The sequence below is a fragment of the Gymnoscopelus braueri genome (assembly GCF_963280865.1).
Source record: "Gymnoscopelus braueri genome assembly, chromosome: 4".
Classification (NCBI taxonomy): domain Eukaryota; kingdom Metazoa; phylum Chordata; class Actinopteri; order Myctophiformes; family Myctophidae; genus Gymnoscopelus; species Gymnoscopelus braueri.
In genome coordinates this window covers 30,873,245-30,895,918 of record NC_137605.1, presented here as the reverse complement: position 1 = coordinate 30,895,918, position 22,674 = coordinate 30,873,245, and the positions used below count along the sequence as shown (strand labels likewise).

At 41.8% G+C, this 22,674-nt stretch overlaps 1 protein-coding gene across 2 annotated transcripts in view; it reads right to left on the bottom strand.

Moving 5' to 3' along the window:
• Positions 1 to 22,674, bottom strand: part of sema6cb (semaphorin 6Cb) — a 134,080-nt gene that overhangs the window by 101,336 nt on the left and 10,070 nt on the right. For both annotated transcript variants that reach the window (XM_080427438.1, XM_080427439.1), the window contains exon 2: positions 13,813 to 13,914. The gene's annotated coding sequence lies outside the window, so the exon portion shown is untranslated. The remainder of the gene's footprint in view (positions 1 to 13,812; positions 13,915 to 22,674) is intronic.

The following is a 22,674-nucleotide window of genomic DNA, read 5'->3' as shown; positions in this document are numbered from 1 at the left end:
ATGAATAACAACACTCAACACAAATCAACTAAAAACATGAGTGAAGAAATAGGTCTTGAGCTGTGCTTTAAAGCGAACCACAGAGGCTGCTTGTCTTAGGTGTAATGGAGTTTATTCCCATTACATCTAAGAAACACCAATTACAAGCCTCTGAAACTACAGTGTCTAGTTATGTGTGAGAGTAATGAATATTAAAATAAAATGTAGGTAATGCAATATCCCTGCACTCTGCAACATAAGTTGATACTGTATAACATGTATATTGTAAATGTGGTACAGCACGGCAAGTGGGTTACAATGTCAGTGTGTCATGCAGTCTACCATGCATGACTGAAGCCTACTGTAATTTAAACTAAGTTGCGTGCTGGTGCCGAAAAATATGTAGCTGATCTACAAGGGCACAAGCTCAAACACTTGTGAGGTTCTAGATCTGCCATTTTTATCGCACCACATCGGCGCACAACCAAGTATAAATTAAGCATGAGAGGATTGGGAAAATCCATTTACTGAGTTAACAGTTTTGAAATGAAATGCTCAGGCTAGGTCAGGAGAGCATGCTGCAGTGCCAAAAGCTCGGACGGTCAATGAAGTGTTACATTTCTAAACAGATTTTTGCATCTAAAGCAAAAATGGTCAGAATTGTTTAAAAGCAGCATTGAAAACATCCAGAGCTATTGAGATGCAAGTGATGCATTCCCATGTGTTGGCGTGTGAATGTTGGGTTTCCCTGAGAATCAGTCTGACTTCACCTCAGGGTAGCTGCCTGCGGCCAAGCAGGTGGATAGCAGCAGGTTTCCACCTGCTGTGTTTTGGTTGCTCTCTGCCAGCAATTACTCCCAAATTCTTTACCAGCACATTCCCACGCCCGTTTGGTGCTGCTTGTGCACGCACACGCACACACACACAAAACCACTTTTGGTTCAGCAAAGGAAAAGTTGAAAACCACACAACCTTATGGAGGAAAAACGACCCCTGACATTTTTTGAATCTCCAAAAGGCAAAGTGTTGACAACTTGATCCGAGGGGGAAAAACAATCCTGGGTTCTCCAGCGCCCAGCGCTGACTTTAGGCCGAGAGCCAAGCACTTGAACAACACCTCTGCAAAAGTGTGCTTGACAGGGCAATCGGAGTGTAATGGAATTGAAGTTCTCCACTTGGAGCCAGAGAGTACGGAATTGCCATGGAAACCTAGAGGTTGGTAATTTTGCAGATTTGAGCCTTTTCCCAAACACTGTTATTCCAAACATTGTGTTAGAGGAAATTGGCTGTGGCACCGCTTCCGTCAGGCTTGTGAAAAGCCACCTCTTGTCCTTTCCACATTTTGATCACTTCTTTTTAAGGTAACATCACATCCTGACATTATCAGAGCATCTTAGCCACAACAGATAAAAGCTGTGAGATTGTCAGTAATGATGGGTCCACGAGCAGTAAAACTTCCCAGAGGTACTCGTTTCAGCAGTAATTATGTCAGAGGAAAGGAACAGGAGTGGCTGTGGCTCTGTACAGCTTACCAAGGCTTTCGTTTGTGACGTCAAGTCAACTCTTATTTATTTGCACAGTAGGCAAGTCAGTCGGTTGAGTAAAAGGAGACTTAACAAGACGTGAGAAACAAAGCTGTAAAAAGCAGAGGTGGAGTGGAAAGAGGGCAGATGGAGAGAGAGAGAGAGAGACGGGGCTCCAAGAGTCTATGAATGGGGATGAGATTGGTTCACTCATGGTCCGTGTCCTCCAATCACAGGCATATTGAAGACAGCTCCAAGAGTGGGGCGATGAGACATGAGAAAAGGGAACGCAAGAGAGAGGGAAGATGGGAATAAATAATAGAGAGAGAGGGTGAGAGTTGGAGGCGCCGGGGGGAAAGGGAAGGGGGTGATTGAAAATAACTGCAAGTGGGATGAGCAGACTGATGGCGTGCACTCACGTGTGTGGCACATGTGCATTATCTTTGAAAAGGTTTCGCCACTCCACCTTCTCAAACGAGGAGGGAATCTATCATCTCACTCGTCTCTCCCACCCTCTGTAATCTCCTCATCCCGTAACCTCTTAACCCCCCCGGTTCCCTGAGACGCACAGGTGCTTACGAGGAGAGTGCTTACCCCCCCCCCCCCCCCCAATGGATCAACCCCACCTGAAGGTGTGAGCTTGTATGCAGGGGAGAGAGACTCAAGATGGGACGACAGAAAGTGGGGCTGCAGACTGCTCTGCTTTTTCATTTCACAAAATTGAAGGTTGGCTACAGGGGATAGAAGGACGATGAATGAAAATGTACTAATTTCACCTCCCCACTTGTACTCTATGTAGCGGCAGGAGGTGGTCGATATTGAGAATGGGGGAGTGAAGGGATAGGGGTAGATTTAGTGGCTGTGTCCAACTGTGTCGGCAACCATAGAGCAGTCATCTATCATGGGTCAGACGCCCAATGCGGAGGTCAAGGCTAGGTATATGATAAAGCTCTTTCTTAAAGCAGATTGCTTTAAGAAAGAGCTTTATCATAAAGCAAAGAAAGACAACATTAACCAAATTCATTTAATGTGCAGTCTTATGTATTTATGGTTCTTAATCTATTATCATCATACGATTTACTGAGAAAACCAACGGTCAAAAAAAGAGGGTGTCCATTTTAGGTTCCGAGTTTGTCAGCAAAAGCGACCGGTCTCTCAGTAAACAAACACCATTAAACCAAAGCAGAGGGCATTTACTTTCCAGCAAACAGCTTGCAATTACCCATTTAAAAAGGCATACGTTGGCAATTAATACTGCAATCTCACTTAATGCCCTACCTAGGGAATTTGTAAACATCAATTATATGAAACAGGAGAGCCACCAAGATAAAATTCCCTGTGCTTTGCAGCAGTCACAGCATGATGTTTGCAATAAAATAAAAATAAAAACCTGGAAACTACTTCTGTACTCCTCAAATCTAACTACCTCGACCATATAATTCCTGAACAAAATAAATTATGTTGCACGGAGTAAAACCATGCGTCCGCTCTCAGAAATAAATGTGTCTCTATTTGACAGACAGTTGAGAGGATATTTGACAGACAGTTGAGAGGAAAGTGTATCATGAGCTGTTTTCTCATAAACTCCAGACAATGTCCAGAGAATCAGGTCCAGGTATAATGTCCGGTAGTGATGTGCGGGTCGGGTTTTTTCATGACCCGCCCCGCCTCAACCCGCGACGGAACCCGACCCGCCTCAACCCGCCCCGCGAACCCATATATAAATCTATGGCTCAACCCGCCCCGCGACCCGCGGTGGGAATATATATATATATATTATATAGCGCTCTTTTAAGTACCAAAAGTCGCTTTAAATGTCTACAGCAGCACAACATTGTCATGGGCTAAATAAACAAGCATATTGTTCAAAATATATATATATTTATTTTTTTGCGTGTGAGAGGGCTGACCCGCTCACCCGCAGCCCGCATAATTGCCTCTGAAATCCTGACTCGACCCACCCGCGCCGCGGGTTGACCCGCGGGTCCCGCGGGTTACGGGTCGACCCGCTCATCACTAATGTCCGGGTAATGTCTAGATCAGTGGTCCTCCAAACTTTTAACCCATTAAGACCTGAGGCCGATTCTACAAATGTCTTCTGAACAGTTTTCTGAAAGACTTGCTATAATATCAGTGGTTCTCAAACTCTTTCATGTAAAGGACCCCCAAAATGATATGTATTTGGCCGCGGACCCCCCCCCCCATCTCAAAATATTTTGTTCAAAGATTTGAGTTACAAATGTTATGTTTACAAATTGTTACAATATGTTATACATTTTCATGATTAAAAAAAAAAATAGCAGATCTACAAGCTCATAGAACGGCACTCGTGTCGTGCTATGAGCTTGTATATCTGATTTTTTTAAATAGCCAAAGTATAAAATAATGGTTAAAGTGGTTAAAATCTAAAATGACAGATGCCTTTCCCGGTCTTGCCTCCCCACGGCCCCAAGGACCTCTGGGAGTCCCCTGACCACACTTTGAGAACCACTGCTGTAAACCATGGTTTTTATAGTCACATTTATCAGATCAATAACACCTCTTCAACAACACAACAGGTGACCTGCTAAGTAGGAGGAAGGGCTTAAAACAGTGATATTCAACTGGCGGCCCGCGGGCAAATCCGGCCCCAGCGGAGCTTTCTTGTGGCCCCTGGAACATGTTCTTGTTACATGTTCCAATGTTAAATTAAATGTCAATATTTTGTATTATATGGTTGGTTGTACAGGATGACCATTTTGAATGTTTTTCTTAACCGTTTTTCTTAACTGAAGCTTGTTAATGGTTAATCAACCATTAACAGATAAGAATAAAATGTAGGCTACTATTTAGAATGGAGGAATATTAGTGACTCACTCAGGGTCCCAAATTAACACCTACCAGTACTGCATTTGCAGTCAAGACACTGCTACAGGAACCCAAATGCGGGTAAATGTAAGTCACCCATAAGAAAATCACTTGAGTCAAATTGTTAAAGTAGCTCAATTCATATGTACTTAAGCATCTGGTGTTAAAATATGTATTAAGTATCAAAAGGGGGAGTATTGGGGTGCCTGCTGGCCTACCGGTCAGGCACATAGACTGGTAATTCAGTCTTGCAGTGTGTTGCGGGTTCGACTCCCGATCCCGACGGTGTTTGCTGTGTGTCACGCCTCCATCTCTCTCCCTATTTCCTGTCAGCCTACTGTCCTCTTAAATAAAGGCAGAAAAAGACCCAGAAATATCTTTCAAAAGTAAAAGTATAAAGACCTTTTCATAGTACAAAGAAACAAAACAGCCGGAAATGTTGTCTACTTCCATACTTCTAACTACTTTCAGAATAATGTAGCTTTCAAGTAGTTCGGCAATTATTATTATTATTTTCACCATGCCACTACAAACCACAACAGGGTTTTTGAGTGCAGTTCATCCATCACAAACCATCCATTTTGTAACTATTTCTGAGTTTTGAGTGGATGTTGGTAACTAAACCATATAATTTATTCTCCTTATGCATCCATTATCTTGTATGAGCTATTTCTTTGTGCGTGATTTTGTCCAGCTTCCATCTTTGCCATCTTTCATCCACTTCAAATACATCATAAGACCTTGTGGTCTTATCACCCGGGTGCTCAAAACAAAATGAAAAATCCTTTCATTCATACGAACATGTAAACACTTCACCTGGTCCCCTATACTCTTTTTACAAAGATGCTTCCATGCCAGGGACCCGTGCACAGAACATACTGAAATATCTACTATTATCTATTTTCTTAATATCAAAATCTAAGCCTGTGCACTATAAAGGACTGACACAGAAATGTTCCTCTCAAACATCAAAATGCATAAAAGCAGTATGAAGCAGGCCCTAATAAGTTACTAACCGGGGGGGTGGAGGCGGGGACATAGATTGGTGAAGCAATAGGAAGCGGCGCTGGAATCCAACCGCCTGGGTTTGGATCCGCCCTTCAAGAGCATCGATAGGGCTCGCTCTTTCAGGCTATGTGGCCCCTGACTTCAAGTAATTTTACAATTGTGGCCCCCTGCCTAATCTAGTTGAATAGCCCTGGCTTAAAAGGACAAGTGTTTTGCTAGAGTACCGGTAGCCAAATGGACTAGATCATTTAAGTCAACCTGAAAAGAAAACCTAAAACATTCTATGTTCACAAGGTAGAGAAAAGCACAAAGTGTGTGTGTGTAATGCATATATAATAAAAATGGATTAAGACAGACTCAGTAACTTCTGCTATTGAAGGAGGGGCTAATGACATAATCCTCATTGTTGAGCTACATGTGGTGTTGTTAGCCCAGGGTGAGCTTTAAATGGCTTAGTGACATCATGCTCCGCTCATCAGATTGCATAAAAAGGAGTGCTTTAGAGCCTGACAGAGTCACTGCCCACTGACCACACACTTCCTAGGCATTGAGAAATTACAAGAAAGGATCATCCTGAACCTCGGGAGTCCACGTAAACTACTTATAGGGTTGTTTATTTTAACCACTTGAATCCTAGTAGGCTATCCCTATTCTGGGGGGAATATTCACCAAAAATAGCAGATCTACAAGCTCACAATGCGTTGCAACTTGTACATCGGCTATTTTCGGCAAAAAAAATTGGTGTAGAGGGGGGAAAAAAGCAGACCAAGTTTAGAGCCGATCCTGGTCAACTAAGTATCAGTTTACTAAGTATCGAGGGTTTAAAGGTATCATGACATTCATTTTCACTTTCTTTATTTTCAATGTTTTATTTGGGGTTTTATGACCTCAATTACACCCAAAAAACCTGAACTTAAAACATTCAGTGGATTTTCTGTGGTCTGGGGTTTTCTGAATAATTAGGCTGAAAAGTAATCTGAGCTTGGCCCTTCGACAGTGAGGTCACTGTCGAATAATCCCGCCCACTCTCCTCCTCGCCCCTCCCCTCCCCTATCCTTTCCTTTGGGGGGGGCGGAGCAGAGGCGATGATTGACAGGCAAAATCCTTCACCAGCGACACCCGCAGGCAAAGATTTCTTTTTTCATTGCAGTTGAAAAGGCTTTAGAAATGTGAGAGAAAAACACCTGCCATTGATCACTGGAATGGAATTTTCACTTAAAACTTTTTGTACACTTTTGAAGGACCAGGACAAAGACTTTGAATGTGGTGTAAAAGTGACTGTCATTAAACCTTTAAGTCATTAAAAACAACATGAAACATAACGAGGTCATATTTGAACTCGAATGTAGCCAGCCTTTCATTCTGATCAATGGTTTGAAATGATCAAGCCATTTCAACAAAGGATGATTAGTTGCATTTAAATAGAGAGACAGACTAGACAAATTTGCTCCAGGTCTCCACCAGGCCAGGTAGCTTATTGTGGGGCCAGCAAAGTAAAAAATAAAAGAACACAACATGGCGGAAAACTTGTCAGGTGGAAACATGCGTGGCTTATTTGGAGAGTTGCGTAATAATCCAAGGAATCCAAGGGGAAAATAATTTTGATCGTATGACCTACGGTTCAAGAGGTGGCATTTCTTCCTTGGCATAGTGGGAATGAGCAATCGGTTATACAGCAATCGGACGCTGTGTTCATGATTCGAGGCATTTTGTTTAAAACGAGCCACTCCTGCAAACTTTAAAAGCCAATCAGGATGGAATATGAAAAATCTGACAGATCCGTCTTGATCACATGACTATAGAGATCATGTGTACCAATATGCGTGATGGTTGGACAAAATCTGTAGGAGTAATATAAATTTTTTTTTTGCTCTAACAGGCCAATGCGGGAAAAAATTGCTCTGGCATCCAAGGAGTGTGGGTGCAAAGTCTCTTGCTGATCGGGCCAACCCAACAGTGCCGGAGATTAGCTGCTCAAAGACAGAATTACAGACGGACGGACAGACGAACGGACGGAGGCAAAAACAGTCTTGGCCACGCCTTCGGCCTGCCGGAGACAATAATGCGAGTTAGAAATAACTTACTTCGATACAAGTACAGTAACAGATCTTCATTGAATTTAACTAAGGACCATACAGTCACAAGCAATTAATCTAGAAAATAAATGACTTTTTACAGACAGACAGAATAATCAGTACAGTATCGTAAGTAGTCATTCTCTGAGATGGAAGGCATTAATAAATCTACTTGAGTTAAAAGAAGAATTAATACATTGACTTGAGTTAAATGTCAAGTTCAACCCTCAATCATGTTTTATGAGTGGTTAATGTTTTTGAAGATTAACCACGATTTTTTTGTACTCTTCATATATCTAAATCATTAATATGGATTTTAACCACTAAAATCTAGCTCTCAGATTTCCACTTCCTGTGTACACATTTCAGATGTGGTGTGACGTCACGCAGCAAACACCAACCAGAGCCTCACCAAAAGCAGCATTATGCAACAACAAAGTATGCAGGGACATGAGTGAAATAAACGCTCCCCCGTAACCCGCCGCGACAACAAGGTAGTCATCAACGAGGAAGTGCCTTGTTGTTTTGGTCACGGTGTGTTTGGTATGCATTCTCTTGCATTGCCCTTTGCTCTGGAGCATCAAGCTTATGCATAATTCATAGAAAATGGAATACTAAATGAGGACAAAGATAGAGCAAAGAAAAAAGTAATGTAAATGACTTTAAGACTTATGCCAGGATCAGACGGCACAATATTTTCGTCTTTCACAATGGTCAGCCTGTCAGTTAATGAAATTGTAAGGCAATAAATTCTTGCCGTGTCTTGGGCGGGAGACTGGCAACTTTACAAGTATGACACTAACCAATCATCGTTTTCAGTCTTTCACAACGTTGTGCAAATTCATATAGGTCATCAGGGAAGTGGATGAAGAAAGGTAGCACGTACAGGTCTAAAAGAGAGGCGTGCTGCTCCTAACACCCCAGGTAGTAGTTTTCCAGACAATTAAAACCTATGTCAAATTGTTAGGGTTCATCCTGGGCACATGAAGGTGAACAACAAATTCCAAGGCAATCAAGCCATTATAGTTTACGATATCTTGTTTGAGAAAAAAAGAGTTGTATCATGGACAGACCGACCATCATTGCCATCCTTAGAGCCCGCTGGTGGGGATAAAAGCACAATCGCTGTCAGTTAGCAATATCGGAGAACTTGTACTAGTGTAGAACATTCAAAACTGTCAAGAAAGTGTTAGAACATTCAAAACTGTCAAGAAAGAACATTCATAAATGTTTATGAAATTATAACAAGCAGACAATTAACTTCAGATGACAAATTCCTTACTGAGAATCTAAGTCAGGAGGATCATTCAAAGATATTTTAGTAGAGCTAATTATAGAAATTCTCATCCAAAAATAATATTAAGTAGTAGAATATCTGTAGAAAGACTGGCCTAATTCTTCAGCTGACCTCTAACATCCAGCCTGACTTGATTAATGTGACTCGGACTGGAAAAATGAGTACTGAAAGGAGTTCACAAATTCTAAAAAGTTTTGAGGATGAACCCACAGAACTCTTTAGCAGCGAGGAGGAGCTAGTTGAAATAAGGCTGTTGGCACGGTCTTCAAACTTTACGGTCCCCAGATGACCGGTATTACAAATTTTAATTGTCACTTTACTAAGAAAGAAATTAAAAGAAGATAATAAATGAAGAAAAAAAAAGACCATTACTGCATCAAAAGTAATCAACAAACTATACTCTAAAAGAATATTTGTCGATCTACAAGCTCACCTCGGGTTGCGAGGCGTGAGCTTGTAGATCGGCTATTTTCACAATATTTATCTGTGGAACCGAGTCAAACAAAATGTAATGCCTCAACTACAATTCCAAGTGCTTGTCAGGGTGGGGGGTCCCCTCTCCCCAGTTCAAATATTATTTTGGGGGGTCCCCAGTTCAAATGTGATTATTTTGGGGGGATCCCCAGTTCAAATATGATTATTTTGGGGGGTCCCAAATATGTTTGTTTTTTTGGGGGGGGTCCCCAGTTCAAATATGTTTATTTTAGGGGGTCCCCAGTTCAAATATGATTATTCCGAGGGGTCCCCAGTTCAAATATGATTATTTTGGGGGTGTCGCGGCCTGAAAAGTTAGAGAACCACTGTTTTAGAGCCACAAAGTGATACCCCTTAAAGGATGTAAAGGTAAAGGTTAAGGTAACACTCCCAGAGCAATGAGTTTTCATGCACAGCAGACCTCATTTTCTCCCCCATCATCTCAAGCCCCTGTATCCCTGTGACTTTGAAGTTTGGCCAAAAGGGCTTTGAAAAAGCCTCCAATCTCCCCACCCTGACCAGAGACAGGATTATCCAATCCTTCCAGGATTGTGGAGTGGGATGCCGGAGAGGGTCTCGAAGAGGAATGGGGTTGTCTCTCAAGGGGTCATGTATGTACGCAAACATTTTCCACCCTCCAGCCAGAGCCGGGGAGATTAACAAGGTACCAGCGAGGTGGAGAACACAGAGGCCTCCAGCCTGTTTCTTGAGATCCTCGGAAGCCAAATTGCAGCAGAGAACAAAGGGGGGCATTAATTTCTCCCATGACCATGTCCCGCTTCAGCAAAATGTTCTGTTATACTGCTAACAGTAGCTGCATTTTGACAAAGTTGATTTACAAGTGCTATGAAAATACATACATATTATATAATCAGAAATGTGCTGACTCGGCAGTAGCCTGACAGCGCGTTGCGGGTTCGAGTCCCGATCCCGACGGCCTTTGCGGCATGTCACTCCCCATTTCCTGTCAACCTACTATCCTATCAATAAAGGCATGAAAAAGCCTATACAATATAATAAAAAATATCTAATAAAATAAAAAAGAATTCTGCAATTGGGAGTAAATAAAAGTCCAAACTAATGCGTTAGTGTAATATTTTATCTCTTTCAGTCAGTACCAACAACATAATTTGGTTGCACCAATGCAACACATGGTAATTGTGACCTGATCTTACATATACTGTACCTAAAATTTCATGTCCAGCAATTATGTTTGTAATTGTACTAATTTATAGAGCACTTTTAAGTACAAAGCAACCAGAGGTTAAGCTGCTTCTTATGCACCACGTGACGTCGTGACGTATGGAAGCATGAAGTTGCACTACAAATTCCATGGCAATCCAGCCAGAAGTTTGATATGTTGTTTGGGACCAAAGTGCTGGATGGTTTGTGTCAAGTTGAGTGTCAATCCTCTCATTAGATTGATTTCATGTGTGCAAGTGGAAATTTTGGCCCAAGGGTAGTGCTAGCAGAAATGCCATGGGGGTCAACAAGCTCCTGCTAGTCAACACAGAAATACAACCACTAGAAAATGGTTTAAACGTCAGTTTAAGGGGGGGGATATATTATTGACTAGTAATCAATTGTAGTCTGTTGACTACATTCTGGGCACATCCCAATTACACTATCATCAAGTTACAGCACGCTTGCTTGCTGTGGAGAGGTTGAAACAATATACCTCAATTTAGTAAAAGACTTAACTGTGGACTGCTGCTACCCCATAAATACTTTTCAAGTAATGGGTTCCCTCGTCTTATCGGCACCTGAAAGAAGGTTGAGAACTCCATCCTTTTGTTGTTGCAGTCTTTTGAAGAAATGGAATAGACGGACGTGCGTCTGTGTGCATGTGTAAGACTTAGATGATCATCCATGCACATCAGACTTCAGTGGTCTTAATAAATAAAGCTTCCCCCTTTATGTGCTATTGGAGATCTCATCATCCCAATTACATGCCTGCCATCTCCGACACCCCCCCCCCCCCCCCCCGGTTACACTACCTCCCTACACCCAGTTCAGCTCTTAACATGATTCTTGGTCTGGATCCCCTGAGGCCAGCACATTGTCAGCCTGATGATGTCAGTTGCCCCCAAGTCTCCTCTCACACAATCGCATCTAAATACGTTGCACCAGGGTCCAAAGAGCCTATCTATTGTATTCGAATAGGATTGGCGTATTGATGCGAGCCATGATGATATGCTAAGGTTTCACAATCACACAAGTTAGCCAACACATACCATAAAGTATAACAAAGAACAAAAAAAAAAGAGCAAAACACAAAATATATATATGAATATTCCAATGCATATCTTAATGTTTGAGATATTTCTGCTGTTTTACCCTCGGATAACTTCCAAGGTCATAGCAGACCTGCATCTGGCCAGCCATCTGTTTCCATCTGTCCCATGAGGAGGCCTGTCATCAGCGTACCATGGCCCTGTCCTCTGCTGTCCATACTCATGGACTAGCTCACTAGGGAATGCCAGGCCAGATACAGTTGCTTTTCACTGAGACTTCGTCTATATTAAAAGGGTGGCGGCCGGCCCACCGGCGGACCACAGCCACGTCACTCTGACATAACCATAAACAAACCTGATACGCCCATATATAGGTAGGACCACGGGCACGTTACTGACAGACATAACCATAAACAAATCCGATACGCCCATATATAGGCAGGACCACGGCCACCTTACTATGACTCAGACATAACAATTCACAAGTGTGATACGCCCATATATAAACACTTCACAATGCGATGCATTTTGACTTACCCATGCATGTGCCTTGGGAACAACAAATTTCAGTGCTTATTTTAGCACCACTTCTTGACCAATGTCATGTTTTACGTTCCTTTATGCCCGTATTCTGCACTATTTACTTCAAGGAGCACTTCACATATTCCTTATCTTCATGTATTTGGTCCTCATTAATGAGCATCATAAGATGGCACAACGTTCATCTATTCTCTCAGTGTGTCATTGGTGGGCTATCGAAACTTCAGCGACCTGCCTACCAATGACATCATCATTGGGGATTCCAAGCTAATGAAAAAACTAAGCATTTCTCTTCCTGGAAAGTTAGCATGCTGAAATAGAAGCCATTGTTCTTGCATTAATAAAAAATAAAAAGTTTGAAATCGTGTTTAAAATGACAAATCTAGCTATCGATGATTGCGAACGCGGGAGGAGGCGCGGGAGGAGGCGCGGCGAAGCCGCGCCTCCGACCAAGTGGAGCTTACTATGTAACCCTGCTTGGGTTGTGTCTCTGTGTCTCTGTGTCTCCGTGTGCACTGCCTGTGTGCACTGCCTGTGTGCAGCTCCTCTGAGATAAGTAAATGTCCAATTTAGACGTACCATACATCAAATGAAAGGTCTTTGAAAACTGAACACACCTGTCAAGGTTGCGTTTAAGCCCGCCCCTTCCCCCGGAAGCCACGCCCCGGAGAAGGCTCCTAAAACCTCCCCATTGAAACCCCATGTTAAATGAAAAGTGCCCGAATCGCTCCCAAACTTTTTCTACCCCCCCTAAGTGGGGGTCTACGAACAAATACATCGGGCTCGGATTTTGGCTCCGCCCCCCGGAAGTGGGTGAAACAGGCACTTCAAACACTTTGTTGAATTGTTCAAAAACATTCCAAGTTTTTTTTTTGTGAATTTGTATTTTTCTAAGATGCTCCTTTTAACGCAGATTTAAAAAAAAAAAAAAAAAAAAATGTATTGGTTACTTTTTTTAAAATATTTTTTTTCATTCTTTTTTTTCTTTTTTTGCGTTCGCTTACCGCGTTCGCGCGTCTTACTTGTGTCATTGCTAGGCCGGAGGCAGGTTTCTGAACTGTCCACAGCCCTCGTCTTAGACACAGACCGTGCAGACAGAAACGGTACCATCAGATCTTATAATGAGCATTTATGAGGACCAATTACTGTATATAAAGATACGTTGAAATGGATGAAGAGGTCCTTTAACCGTTTTACACATGCACACACACACACACACACACACACACACACACACACGGGATTATTAGACATGGTGGGTTTCTTCTTTGGGCAAAAGGTGAAACAGACATATTTTCTCCAACTATCAAGGTATCACCACAGGACTTGGTAAATGTTTACTTTCATGTTTCTGGTTGCCCTGACAAATTTTAAGTGGATTTATTACCGTGTCATATTCGCCAAAGCATTTTTGGATTGTTTATCGTCACGCTCCAGGTGTGTAAAGACCATTAGTCTGCTGAAAGATTGTTCAGAGGACAGTCTAGATCGTTGGTCATGGGTGACTGGCACCCACTGAAGCTCTGCTTATGGCAGGGAATGGGATACAACAAGTCATATCATTTATGTTAAACATAATCCATAAAGAAATGTGGACAGATTTGGTAAAAACATTAATAATTAAACCCCGTTTTGCAGGCTACATTAGTTAAAATGGCTACCATCTACTGATAGTCCTATTATTATGAATTGCTGCCGTGTCAATTTAAAAGTAGCTTCATTAGCTAAAAATGCATCTATAAAAGCCATGGTTCTAAGAATGATGAAAAGTGTATTCATACCCTTTTCCAACAACCAAGCAAACACTATTGTAATTTTAAAATTAGTATTCTTACCTTGGCATTCAAAACAACCTAACCACAGGGATTTCTTCCAAGCAGGTGAATATAGAAGATTGGCACTAGGTTGACACCATGAGAGAAGACGTCCCCATGTATCTGTAGGGGGAAAAGAATCACACGATTAGAATTATGTCTATGTAAACAACAGCCTAGGCAAAAGACAGGCCTGATAGTCATTCACCATGTAAGGTACAGAAGAGGTGAAAACATTATTTCTTACCCCTTTCAATCAAATCTAAGCCTCCACCAGTAATTAACACATTAAGATGTCAAGATAAGCCCTTATCAGGCGTCAATTTGTAAAATTAGGCAGCAGTCTTTCCATCTGGTAAATATCTCGCATACACAGTACAATTCAAAGGAACGAGGCCAACATCTGAGAATCACTGAGAATGATTATCATTTCCACCTGAAAAACTATCAACAACACTAATGTCAGACGATAATTGCTGGATATGTTATGTTTACTTTCACTAATGCTCTTTTGTCAGAGGAATGTCAATTAGCAATTGAGAGTAAAAATTAAGCTGCTGAAACTGCTGTAAAGCCCCGGCTTTTACTCAGTCACAGCCTGTTCAAGGTGTGAATGTTGCGCCATCATTCCGCCTCGCTAATCTGTATAAAAAGGTATGGGAATGGAATGGGAGAGGTGTGCCACCTTTGAGCCGACATCAGAAGTAGCCACAGAGCTGAATCACCAGAGGCACAGCAGGCATTGCACACACCTTTCTGCATAGTCTTCAACTTCTCCTCCACTGTATTTCTCGTCACACATGGCTTAACACATGGCGGCCCGCGGGCCAAATCCGGCCCCAGCGGAGCTTTCTTGTTCCAATGTCTTTTTACATGTTCCAATGTTAAATTACATGTAAATATTTATTATATGGTTGGTTGTACAGGTTGACCATGTTTTTCTTAACCGTTTACTGAAGCTTGTTAATGGTTAATCAACCATTAACAGATAAGAAGAAAATGTAGGATTGTATTTAGAATGGAGGAATATTAGTGATTTTGGACACTCAGGGTCCCAAATTAACACCTACCAGTACTGCATTTGCAGTCAAGACGCTGCTACAGGAACCCAAATGCGGGTAAATGTAAGTCACCCATAAGAAAATCACTGGGGTCAAATTGTTAAAGTAGCTCACTTCATAAGAATCTGGTGTTAAAATATGTACTAAGTATCAAAAGTAAAAGTATTGGGGTGCCTGCTGGTCTACCGGTCCAGGCACATACCAGTGTGTTGCGGGTTCGACTCCTGATCCCGACGGCATTTGCTGTGTGTCACCCCCCCCCATCTCTCCCTATTTCCTGTCAGCCTATGTCCTCTTAAATAAAGGCAGAAAAAGCCCCAGAAATATCTTTAAAAAGTATAAAGACCTTTTCATGGTACAAAGAAACAAAACAGCCGGAAATGTTGTCTACGTCCATGCGTCTAACTACTTTCAGAATAATGTAACTTTCAAGTCAGGCCAAAGCTTTCAAGGCAATTATTATGAGTATTCACTACAAACCACAACAGGGGTTTTTGAGTGCAGTGCATCCATCACAAACCATCCATCTGTAACTATTTCTGAGTTTTGAGTGGATGTTGTTAATTACACCAAAGAAATTATTCTCCTAATGCATTCATTATCTTGTATGAGCTATTTCTTTGTGGATTTTGTCCATCTTTGCCATCTGCATCCACTTCAAATACATCATAAGACCTTGTGCTCTTATCACCCGGGTGCTCAAAACAAACAAAATGAAAAGTCCTTTCATTCATACGAAAATGTAAACATTTCACCTGGTCCCCAATACTCTTTTTACAAAGATGCTTCCATGCCAGGGACCCATGCACAGAACATGAAATATCTACTTATTTTCTTAATATCAAAATCTAAGCCTGTGCACTATAAAGGACTGACACAGAAATGTTCCTATCAAACATCAAAATGCATGGATACAATATGAAGCAGGCCCTAGTAAGTTACCATAATGGACATAATCTGTCCATTATTGTGTCTTATCGCACCTATAGCACACAACAAGCGGTTAAAAGTTTTTTTGTCACGGTCTTGTGGCCCATGACTTCAAGTCATTTTACGGTTGTGGCCCCCTGCCTTATCTAGTTGAATATCCCTGCCTTAAGCCATTAAAAGGATCCCTGGCTAATAAGCCAAATATGCCTTAATACATTATAATTGCCCTCTATAACTAAAATAACCTTAAATTAACCTTAGGAAGTATTAAGTTGTTTTTTATTTTCACATGCATTCCATAGGGCTAGACCACACATGGACAAATGACATCAACTTAAGACGGGCATTGCCCCTATTGAGTGAAAGATTAACTATTTTTAAAATAAAAACATTTTTTAATTTAATTTTTAATTTGACATTTTAGTTATAGAGGACAATTATAATGTATTAAAGGTATATTTGGTTGATAAGCCAGGGATCCTTTTTTTCCGGGAAATGACATTTTTTTTACTCAAATCTTTGCTTCTGGGGGGGGGGGCGGGGGGGGGACCTGATCCAGAAAAGGTTGAGAACCACTGGTGTAGAATCTAACAGCAACAGCAGCGGTTATACTTCGTTGACCGGGGTCCTCTTAGCCTCCTCTTTTTTCCCATCTACACCAGTGGTTTTCAAGTTCCCTTTTCATATCAAGGTCCATTATTTATTCTGCATTTGAGCCACAGACCACCGTTTGATGAGATTTAGACTCTCAGACCCAAGACTTAGAATATTTTGATCGTTGGATACGATTTTGTTCACAATTCTATGCTGTATTAATGTTGGTAACATAGGAGAGATAACAGGCCAACGTTGATCAAAATAAAAATTCTTCTACATACTCTAATTGTGTAGACTTCTTGTAAATTAAGTAATGCAGATGTTTAACAATAATTTAACTGTCTTGAGAGCGTATAACCAAATGGACCCGTAATGGTCCATTAGGTTTAATTTTACACAAGAGTTAAAAGATTTGTTACCAACTCTCCATCATTTAGCTGGGGACCACTTGGAACCCCGTCAAGGACCACTGGTTGAAAACCACTGCTCTACACCAAGTCTCTAAACCAGATCACACTGGTCAGTTCGGAATAAAAACCAGGCTTTCCTCCGTGTGGAAAGCCTGGTGATGAGAGGTTAACACAGACAGACAGACGGGTACAACGGGTACTCTGACAATGGGTACAACGGGTATTTATAACTGGATGGGGCATGTATTCCAAACTTGCATCGTTCCTGAGTAAGCCAGTATAGTCCAATTTTGAAAAGAAAACGACTGTCATATTCTTCTCTACTGTGCTGCCACTGCAAATTCATTTTCAATTGAACTTTTGCTCTGGAAAAAAAAGGAATCAAGGGAAAATCCAGAGCAAATTGTGTCAGGTTCAGGCAATCTGGGAACCCAAAGCCAAATGAGAATGAAAAACAGTGCCCTCTGCTGTTTGTACTATCTCATGTTGGCTCTGGGCTAAAGACGACGCAGCACCTGTGCGCAAAGGAAACCGGGGTTTTAGTCTGCCTTCACCCTCCTTTTCCGGGTGGTGCGACTATGTTTTCATTCCCACTAACAATATTTCTACACGGAACACTAACACCACTTCTCCCAGAGAACATGGATCGTTTTGGTTATAAGCCCACTTGTTTCTATGATGAAAGAGCAAGTTAAAATGTGAATATCTTTCCGTGGTTTTGTCTGCTCCGCGGACGCCATTGTTAAATTAGTTTCGGCTTGTTTCGAGTAGGGAAGGATCAGCGGACACGTAAATCCCGCCCACTACATTTGATTGGGTAAAGCGCGGCCTGCTTCCTGATTTGAAGGCACGCCCACGCCCACACAGTGTGTACACGTTATGACGAACCTTCACGACAGATTCCAACGCAGAGCAGAATCTGTTCTTGAGAGATTAAGGTTCAGGCAATGAATGACACTCCAGTGCTATTCAAGTTTTATGACATGGGGCCAGGACCCCAACAGACTTTAATACGTCTTTTAGAATCAATCATACTGGAGATTCTATTCTATGATTTTTGAGCGGTGTAACCACTCCTATAAGAGGGTTTAGGACCCATCCGTGGCGAAAGTTTCTTTCCGTCATGAAATGTGTCTTTTGCTGTGACGCCATGCTGTGGAAAACACGCCCATAGGCTAAGCTTTGCAGGAGGTGCTGTGATTGGCTAGCGAGACACATGATGAAATTAACTTCAAACTTCGCAGACGCGCTGTGATTGGCTAGCGAGAAGCATGATGAAATTAATAATAATGTAAAAAATTTAAGCACGTCACTTCGCAGGACGTGCTGCGATTGGCTACCGAGATGATGAAATTAATAACTCCTAGATAGCACCGCTCACTTCACACTGGGTATGATTTTTCAAATCATGTTGGCAAATTATGTTTTATTTCTGGCAGTCAAAGAGTTAAGGGCTAGCACTCATAATATTGTACAAACTCATTCCTTTTACCACTCATTAATTTCCCCCATTGTGTGTAGTTCCCACTGGGAGTGAGAACTACACACAATTCACCAAAGCTTCAATTTAACGGTCTCTTATGAAGCCGCTTTTATTTATGGCTGAGCACTGGTAACTTACAGTAATCACTGAGGATTTCCCATTTATTTTTGGCAACAAATTACTGAGCCATTTTTTTCTTCATATGCACAAAGGGTTTTGGACTTCCTACCTGAAACACAGAAAATAGCTGTAGTCTGGAGTGGCATACTGACCAGCTGCAGGACACATTTTGATAAGGTTCAACTAAAGCCCAATTTATCCATCTGTGAAAAAGTGTGGTGTAACATGTTGCTTGACATAAATGGCGTACCTTCAACTGACAAAAAGGCTGCATTTTCGACAAAGAATAGTGCCAACGAGACTTGTACTACACTTTTCCGCTGCACCACATTAGGCTTAAGGCACCGTGTGTACCTTGTTTTCTGCTCCCTGTTCCAAAGTTGATAGTAGTGTTTTTGTGGGGGCAAGGAGGAGGTTAAACTTGCTCTGTATATCAACAACAGTTTATTGGGGATAGCGTGATATGTATGGGCTCTCAGCCAAACCACTATTATTTTCTTATTTCAGGAGTACAGTGAAATGTTGATCGATGGGTGCTTGTGTTTGCCATCTGTGAGACTTCCTCCAATAGATCTGTAATAATGGCAGTTTCAGAGAAACAACCCAAAATATCAAGGCAGATAAGGCAGCATGGGCAGCAGAAAACAAATTCCAGTACATGCTGCAGCAGACGTTTGTCATTATCTCACTTTAAAGCAGAACAAGATTGCAGACTACAAATTGCCCCTAAATGAGTTCAGTGAGTGTGTGTGTGTGTGTGTGTACGACAATAGTGAGGTAGAAAGGGTTTTAACGCCATAGATCAAGTCTCCGTCTGTTGGAATCACTGGTTCAGTAATGCAGGGAATGGGGTAAAGTTGAAGTACTGGTCAGATTGTGCAAGTCTTTGAACATAACAGAACATCATGTGGTAACTGAGCTTTCCCTGCAACACGAGGCAAATGGGGAGACGTGTCTCATTCTCAAACTATGCAATCCAAGACTGCATTTAACATGAGACAAACAACTCGCAGAACATATTTTAAACACACAGCTAATGATATGGAAACGTTCAGAGAAGGATCGGGAGCAAACAGTGCCAGCTTTAGGCCATCTGCCCTTGTCGAGTAACAAGAATGAGCAAGGAGGAGGAAAGTAGTGCCTGGCCTACAGCTCGACTGCTGAGGAAATGTAAACATCATCCTTCACTGTGAACCACTTGAAAACCACAACTTGAAAACCACTACCGAGTATGTTCTGTATGTAAGCATGTCGATCTTTGACCTCTGGAACATTGTACATGATTGATAGATATATGGCTAGCCCCTGTAGTTGATCTAATTGAAGGCATTGAATGTTGATTAATTGATTTGAACCTCACACCTGGAGGCTGCCTTTTCCATCGATTCAGTGAATGGATACCAGACAGTGGAATATGAGATGATGCCACATTCCCTCCAGAGACCTCAGATGTTCCATTAACCATGCCACGAGCAAATAACAACAACCAGCGCCACATGTCATTAATGGAACACAGGGAGGGACAGTTTGCTAGAGGGGTAATCAACCTTACCCTGCATCAATAACGGACAATAAACGTTAGTGTTCCTCTTAAACTGCATGGGGTGGCAAATGGGTGGGACTTACCATAAATTAAGTTGATTACATTTACTTTCAAACTAGAAATCGACTGGTAGATTTTTAGGCAGGTATAATAGTAGTTTAGAGCAGGAAAAAGCCAATATGCCATATATTAATTAATTCTGGCACTCATTTAATGAGTTAATAAGGGGGGGAATAAAGGGGGGAATAAAACCTTTCAGATAAAGTTAAGCCTAAAGTCAGACTCGGAAACATTAATAAGCGTTTTGGGGGGATGCAAAAACACGGCATAGGCTAATTAAGCAGACAACTCAAGTATAGTACCAAAGCAGCTACCATAATAATCGTATTTAAAAACTGAGTCATCATCACCGCAACAGCCAGTTTATGATGTCATGCATGACGTGCTTTACTTCCACAGTAACCGTTTGAATAGGCCGTTTTTTAATAGACTAGTTTACGCAAAACAATGAATGACGTACAGCCCGGCATGAGGAGGTACATCGCCACATGAGCAGGTATGTCCCTGTGTGAGCAGTGGCCACTATCGGAGCCAAGTTTTGCCGACAAACGATAGTTTGAATGCTGAAAATGAGCCGATTAGTTTGGTCAATTAACCAGCTCTAGCATTATTCCAAGTTTCAAACTACTCCAAACCAGTAGGCTTAATACCCAGCAGGTTAGAACATTGTTTCACCAGAGGAAATGGGAGACATTTAAATGGCATTTTGAGTTTGAAGACACTGGATAAGAACTAGTTTGCAAATAATTTATTCTTTCCTCTGGAAATGAATCAAAACTACTAACCACGTATGTGACACCGAAACGGCTACTCAAATATCAAGAAATATCAGCAGTTTAAAAAAGCCAAACCCTCTGGCACTTTTGTGAAAACATGTCTTTTCAGAACTCATCATTGGCTGAAACAAATGTTTTAGCCTGCAGGGGGAAGATTCAGATCTGATTGCGTCTTTGCACAGTCAAATAAAACCCTCCAAACCTTTTGCAAACCAACCAACTGAAATAAGACCTGGTGATTTGCACACATAACGTGTGTGTGTGCGGCTGTGCGCGTGTGTGTATGTGGAATAGTAAGGCTGCAATCCAGGGAACAAAGCAGGGAGTGTGGTCTCTATCTGTTCACAAATGCCAACTAGCCAATCCTCATCTGGCTCACAGGCAACACTCCTGCCCCTCCTCCAGTCAGCTGTCTATTAAAAGAAAACATGTGGGCCAGTGTCTTATTTCAGTGAAAATGAAAACACATCCTCACAGAGGTACAGAGTCAAGCAGAGGAGTCAGGCTAGCAGTGACTCTGAGTCTTCTACCCATTTCCTTTGGACCACATTCCCTTACTCTGCTGCCCCCCAGCCATTTCCCTCAACACCCACAAATCAATCAGTATTCAGGTCATGCCAGGGGCCCCCCTTAACTCATGACCTCTAACCTCAGCAGGGGTTCTCCTCAGAGAGCATGACAGGGATTTGTCTGTGCAGCCTGTGCATGCCGTATGTCCCAAGTTAACAAAGTCCTCGTGTCAGTGGGAGGAGCGCAGGCCAACCCTGTCAACTGCCAACACAATCAATTCAGCCGAAGAGTTGAAGGTGGTCTGACCCACAGCCAACCCCATCTCTGAAACTATGGCTACGCTCCACTTCAGCTCAACGGAGACACCTTACGTAGGTTGAGCTCATTTCATAGGCGACAGTGGAACAGAAAGCAATCATAAACACATTTACTTCCTCATATTTCAGCTCCATGACATTGAAATAACTGAAAATCCCGGTTTCTATCATGAGAAGCGCGGGGAGGTGAAATTAGCATAGCATAATTACACTGGGGAAAGATCCAGTTAACGCAATACAATATCACAAACTCTGGGGAGCAAGACGTAGCCCATAATTTGCCATTGTGTTCCCCATTCAATTGACAGCTGGGGTATGATATTGGAGATTAATGCTGGAATTCAGATTGTTAGTTTAACTGATGGCGCATTCAGAATGATAATAACCAGGGTCTTATACACGTTGAATCTGATTATCAGTCCTATGCTAACCACACTACTGCCCTCCCAATTGGCTATTATCATGCTAATCCGAGAGAAAGAGGTGGAAAAATAAATTTTCCTGAATGGGAGTTATAATAGGAAGTAGAAACCTCCAGAGTCGAATGGAGTCAAAAGAGGGCATATTCAGTCTACTCTAGTCTGGCAAACAGAGCTGACAAATGGACATGGACATTATGCTGGCTGGTTAATTAAAAGAACATAGCCTAATTAAAAAAGATATTTCTGGCAAATGGTCTGCCTCAATGCAATAGGTGACCTATGTCTCCTCGTGCACATGTTCAGCAGAGCAAAGTCAGTTTCTCTATTAAAGATTCAATTTTCACATCAGAGAAGCTCAAAGGGTCAAACCAAAAAACGCAGAAGGTGTTAGGAAATCATTGCAGTGGGAAATGTTGTTTAATAAGACATGACTTCCATCAGAGAACCAATAACACTTGCCACTGGAGGTAGAACTTAATTTCACAGTTCTTTGTCAATTCTTCCGTGGCAATTTTTCTGCAAAAAAAAAAAAGCAGCAAATTAAGCAGATCTACAAGGCATGTTGGCGAGCTTATAGATTTGCTATTTTCAAATAGCCCAAGTATAAAATCGGGATCAAGTAAACTACATTTCATGAAAGAACGCTTGGACCAT